We start from the raw sequence: 6,704 nt of genomic DNA, 5'->3' as shown, positions 1-6,704 counted from the left end.
CATCCTTATAAATGACCACTATAGTAGCTAGGCGCTGCTCAAGGGGGAGGCACCCGGCCTCAACCGCCTCGAGAAACATGTGACGCAAGTGGGCGGCCATCTTGTCGGGACAAAGTTTGTAGAGTTCAATGGGGAGTCCATTAGGGCCCATTGCCTTACCCGAGCGAAGGGAACGAATTGCGAGGGCAATCTCGTCAACAGTAAAGGGGGCCTCCAGAGCGAGGTGGTCCGCTTCAGACACAGTAGGCAGGGCAATGTCACGCAGGAGCAACCTGGAGTCGGCCTCATCACGATCACTAACAGGCGTATAAACCATACGGAAATGGTCAACAAAGCATTCAACAACTTTACCCGGATCAGAGACAGTCACGCCAGAATCACAAACAATGGAGGGAACAACCCGACTAGCACGCTCAGTCTTATCCAGCCATGCGAGAAGCTTGCTAGCCTTGTCACCCACATCATACAGTCGACCAAGTTGATTGGACCTCATCAATTTAGCAGCGTCCGTGACACAGGCTCTATAGTCTGCTTGTTTTAGTTCCAATTCATGCAACAGTGCAGGTGTGTCGTTCCCACCCAGCTCACTTTCAAGCGCAGTGATTTCAGTTTCAAGAGCCACAACAGCCTCCCTTTTGACCCTACGCTCGGTGGCAATGAGTGAGAGGGCTGAACCCCGAATAACCGTCTTGAAGGCCTCCCAAAGAACAGTGGGGGAAGTGACTGAGCCCAGATTCTCGGAAAAATAGCAGTCTATTGCCTTAATCAAGTCTGAGCGGAGCCGGGGGTTTTTCAAATGCCAGGGAGGGATCGGGGGAATTCTATTACCAGGTGGGCCACCCACAGAAATCGTAATCAGCAAGGGAGAGTGATCCGAGATACCCCGGGGTAGATGCCGGATCTCACGTACAGTGGACAGAGTGGAGGCTAACATAAGAAAATAATCGATACGGGAGAGGCTGCCGTGTGCTCCAGAGTGAAAGGTGTATTGTTGGAGTGAGGGATGTAGTGAGCGCCAGACATCAACCAAGCCAAAAGTGTCAGCCATTTCACTTAGCCACATCTGGGACTGCGGCAACACCCTAGGGGGTAGTCGGTCGCAGTCACCGGACATGACAGAATTGAAGTCCCCACCCAGGATCAACAAGCCATCTGGCAGCCCAAGAAGAGCCCTGCCTAAATCAGCATAAGTGGTCGCTTGCAGTCCCGGGGGGATATAGACAGCAACTAACACGACCTGTTTACCCTCCCACCTCCCCGAAACAGCAGCATACCGCCCACGCCCATCAAGGATAACATCGTCGACAGCAAGAGGAAGGGAAGACTTTACCATAATACCCACACCCCAGGAACCCGAGGTGAAACCCGCATGTGCAATCAGTCGATAACCCCGGCGGTCTAAGGCCTTGCAAGCATTGCCAATCAAATGAGTCTCCTGAAGAAAAACAACATCAGGGGCGTGGTGCCTCAAAAATTGCAATACAATGCCCCGCTTAATCCTATCACCCAGACCATTTACGTTCCAAGAAAGAATCCGCATCTCACCCCCCCCCCCATAACAGCAAAGACACTTCACACCCACCCCCCAGCAGAGCCCACTATAAACAGTTATTGCAAAATATAGAATACCATGAAACAAAGAACAAAACCAATTGAACGAAACACAACTCAGTCCCCAAACACAGACCCCAGAACCCAAACCCGTTACAACACCCCCCTCCCTGCACCCCTGCTGACTAAGAAGCCACCCCCAACTGCAGTGTGCCTGTCGCCCCGTACTTCTACACAAAGAACCCCCCGAGGAGGAAGGGAGAAATCACCCGTTACCGCACCGCCACGGGCAGAGTCAGTAGGGAATAAGTCAATTTGTACAGTATATTACATAGTCTCAATCGGAACCTCCAGGGCATCTGTTACTCCTGGGCCGCTGCACCACCTTCCGCACCACCAGGGCTTCCGCCCCCAAAGTCGTCTGCCGGCAATGAGTCTAGCCAGTCGGCCGCACGTTCAGGTTGATCGAAGAAGTAGGCACGTTCCCGATATTCGATCCGGAGCCGGGCCGGAAACAGCATGGCATATTTTAGTCCCCGATCCCTCAGGCGACGCTTCACCCCGAGAAAGCCAGATCTTTGCCGCTGCACTTGAGGAGTGAAGTCAGGATATATGGATACAGAGTTATTGTCATACTTTAGGGGACCATGCTTACGGGCGGCCTGGAGGATAGCATCTCTGTCCCGGTAGTGGAAAAGCCTGGCGATGATAGGCCTCGGTGGGTTTCCAGGCTTCACTTGGCCTCCGGGAAAACGATAGGCACGCTCTACGGCAAAGAACTTACTAAGTCCTGCCGGAGCCAGCTGGGCGACTATTAATTCCTCGACCAAAAGGTCGGTCGCTACCGCACCATCGCCTTCCGGCACTCCGACGAGGCGTATGTTGTTCCGCCTGGCCCTGTTATCATAGTCCTCCATCCGCTTGAGCAGCAGGTCGTGCGATGCACGCAGATTGCCAATTTCGGATTGCGCCTCGGCCATGTCGTTCACCAGGCTCGACGTTTTAAGATCCAGCGCCTTCACCCGCTCATTTGTTTTGGCCAGGTCGACTCGAATCAAAGTCACATCCACCGCCACCGTATCTATTTTGGTCACTACGGCTTCGAATTGTTGGCCCATATCAGCCTTGAGACCAGCAATGGCAGTCATAAGGTCTTGGAGCGACACCTCCGACGTGGACGATGTGTCGGTCTGAAGTCCTTCAGCACCCATGCATACGGCCCCGGGGGAGCCTTTCGGTAAGGTATAACGTTCGATCATGTTCGTCTGGATCGATCCCCCCCGGGTCGTAGTCTTACGACGTCTTTCGGCCTCCACTTTCGTCGCCATCGCGCATTCAAGTCTGCCGATTAGCCGGAGAGGTGACGGAAAGGCTGAAAAGTCTAGAAACTCCGATGTGTCACTGGCACAGAGGTGTCGCAGCCTCCTTGCAAGTCCAGCGGAGGAGCGTACGACTGAACAGGCAGCAGGCGAGGCAGGGTAGGTGGAGACAGGGACAAAGGGAAAGAAACCGAAAGTGAAAGCAGTACACCTCCGGCGGGCCAGATGCCAGGCAGCCGTTGTTGTTCAATTACAGGTCGGCTACAGTGGGCAGCCGAGTCCCCGGTCGCGCCCGTGGGCAGGCCAGAAAGTTGCAAGTTGTAGAAAAGCGGTCCCCAGGGTCCGATTTCGACCGGAAAAGGATCAACGGCCTCAGCGATGGTAGCTCTGCAAAAGCCCGTCAAAATGACCAGGATAGGTGAAGGATAGATAAAGGAGGACGGCGCGGGTCTCGGGAGCTCTCTGCTCACGCGACCATCTTGGATGCCCGCGTAGCTCCTCCCCCGATGTATCCTTCTTGAAGTTGTTCAAGGCCTCTGTTTCCAATTTAGTTGTATTATGTTTGATCCATCAGTTTGTAGATTTCTGACAATCATAAAACACAACACTGCAGTTGATGGGCTAAATGAGTTGTCAGAAATCTACAAACTGACTTGAGATACTTTGCACACTGAACCCTCTGTTTCAAAATAATAACCTGAAAGTCATGCTTGTGCGCGATGAAATAACATCTGAGAATGGGCCAACATAGCAGACTAAGATGGGACATACAAACAGTGTACCAACATAGAACATCTACATAAAAGTTTTTTTTTAAAAATAAAAAAAGAGCAGTGTTCTTAAAGAACTTTGATTGAACATTTCCAAATAAAAGGAACCGTTTAATCGGTGCCACGAGAGTAATAAGAACAATTTTTGGGAACACAGGTAGGGAAAAAAACAATCGGATTTAAAATAAAGAGACACAGCTTCCATCTGGTAAGAGGGGCATGAGAGGTAAAATGCCAACGAACGCGAATTTATTGGGGACAAGCGGGCACACAAAAAATTTCTGACACAATAAATCGGCAGGCAACCAGGCTGACATCAACTTTCTCCACTGGGAGTTTCAAAATTCTGCTGATAATTGTTCGTGGAATGTTCACATTAAACAGAGCCATGAAACTACAGTTCCCATCTAATCTGTGGAAAAAACTACAAGAGAATTATTGGGGACAAGCGCACACACAAAAAATTTGATACAATAAATCACTGGTAATCGGCAGGCAACTAGGCTGACATCATGCTTCTCCACTGTGATTTTTGAAAAACATCGAGGTGATACAACAAAATTCTGTTCATAATTGTTCGTGGAATGTTCACAGTAAACAGAGCCATGAAACTACATTTCCCTTTTAGTTTGTGGAAAAAACTACAACTCCTGTGATCCTTTGTACCAGGAAGATGCTGTGAGTAATCGTGCCGGACGCGCGTCTTGAGAGATTGCAACCTCCGAACTCACCGACTGTTGCAGCGGAAAAGGAGCAGCCTAGAGGTATGTGATATCGACTCTGCACCGGCCATTTCTCGAAGTACGCGTTTGTAAAGATCCGAAGATCAGGCCCACACTAAATCCAACACAATTTGTGTCTCCATTACAGACTTGCCCTCCAAAAAAGGCTCTCACACTTTTTAAAGCCAGCATAAAACCATCACGGAGATCATGAGTAAGTTCTCAAGAAGGCCCACCACAGTCTTCCGTGCATTGAGCAAGAAGCTTTCACTAACAATTGCTTAATTATTCTTTAGGTTCCCGACTGGTAGTCTTTTGAACCCTAATAAGACGGGCGCAAAACACTGATGTAGGTAATGTGTGCTTGTGTTTTGGGACGAGATTTGCCTGTCCTTTTGGTTAAGCTGTCGGTGTACTCAGTTATTTGACACCATACCTATCTTTTTGATACAGTGTCCCGCGTCGGACAATCGCAAGGTTTCAAGTTAGGAAAGGTAATGGTGAGACGAGGAGGTAATGTGATGAGGAGTAGTTAGATCAAACGCTAAAGGCTTAAACAGTGTCTTTTGCTTTTCTTCACAGCCTTTGGGTCCTGAAGAGAACTCCAAAATAATTACGAGCTCGAAACGCTTAGACCAATTGTATATAGCCATAAGAATGCTGAATAACAAGCTTTAAGTAGACACAGCAATATTAAGTGTTGATAATTTGGTTCTATGTCATTGTTAATAATTCAAGTAGAAAAAGGAATTGAATTGTAAATGTCCCTTTTGTGTGCTGTGAGTGTATGTGATGTTTTGATTGTATGCTGGAAAGGCTGAATGAGAGACTGAATGTATGTAGTTTTACATCTGTAGTACTGAATGGGTTTTTTTGTAATCATGATGTAAAAAAAGTGCACTTTTGTTTTGATTTTGAGAACAAAATAATAAAAGGAAAAGATTTATTCAGACAGAACCAGGAGTCTAGTACACATGTTGTTGGATGTTTAATCTGGTAGTACAAATTAAGATAGAATAAGAAAAGCAGTACTGGCGGTTGTTAAGTTAAATAAAATGCAGGCCCACTGGCAGCAGTTGCATTACCAGCCCTGGCACACTTAGTGCACTTTATTAGGGACTTCACTTAGTAAGGCGAACATACCAATCATGGCCAACTAATTACCATTACTTTATACAGGTAACACTTACACTGTGACACTGTTTAGCAGTGGCAAAGTGTCCAAAGCATCTAAGTTGGCAAGACTAGATCAGAAAAAGATCTAGAGGGAAAGCAAAAAGTTAAGGGACTTTAGCCAAAAAGGGCCAAGTCCCATACACACAATTAACAAGACTTTTGTGTGCAGTTTTAAAATGCACTGACAAGGGGGTAAATTAGTATTGTGTGAAGCAATAATAAACTACATGTGTTTATTGATTACTTCAATATTACAGTCATAACCGTTAGTTTGTTACAACTTGTCACCTATAACTGTTTAAATGTGGTGAAAGTATTGCCTATTTCTTTATGAAAGTGCACACCATATGTAACCTGTGCATTGTTAATTTAGCCTAACTGGTGGCCTGCAAATAGATTTCTACGTTTTTTTCCAGCTAACGTTTGAATTACTATTTTACTTGAATTGTGGAATTTTGCATGTAAGTGGTGTCGCCCCTGCGGGGGGGACAAGGCTTCATTAGCTGGGAGTAAACATTATTGTTCCTAGTAGACAGGGTAGCCTGAAAACAGATGGAGGACCAATTCTCATGGGGAAAAGGAGATGGCATCAAAGATGTACAAAATAACTCAGCGTGTGAACATAGAGGTGGCGGAAGGAAGCCAGAGGTGCTGGAAATGGAAATTTGCCAGTTGCACTATGGGAGGTGCCTTGATTCAGCAATTGCTTATGTTGGGATGTAGTTAGGGACAGCTGACACTTTACTTTAGGACTCTTTGGGTGTAGACCTATTCATAAGCTTTGTGACTTTATGCTGCATGACCCTGGTTGGAGCTACTTCTTAGGAAGGCTCTAACGGCTGACACCTTTCTTCCCCACCTCCACTAGACTGAATTTAGGTTAGGATTTCCATGGTAGTGTAGAGACAGGTAGGTCTTTATAGGGCTTTTGCTTGGGACTTTATGCAATCCAAAGTGCAATTCTGTCTATATGTAGTGATTGAGATAGGCGTTTTCTTTATGTTATACCGACTTAATTGATTTAGTAGATTCAGCTTCATACTGTTTACTTTGCATTTTTACACCATAATGCTTTGATTGGTGTATATGAATCTGATTCAGAATTTGAATTAAACAAATTAACTTGAATGTGGTTGTCAACCTGGATTCGTACTTTGAATGGGGAA

The sequence above is a fragment of the Lissotriton vulgaris genome, chromosome 5 (assembly GCF_964263255.1).
Source record: "Lissotriton vulgaris chromosome 5, aLisVul1.2, whole genome shotgun sequence".
NCBI classification, from domain to species: domain Eukaryota; kingdom Metazoa; phylum Chordata; class Amphibia; order Caudata; family Salamandridae; genus Lissotriton; species Lissotriton vulgaris.
Note: the sequence above shows the minus strand (reverse complement) of the source record.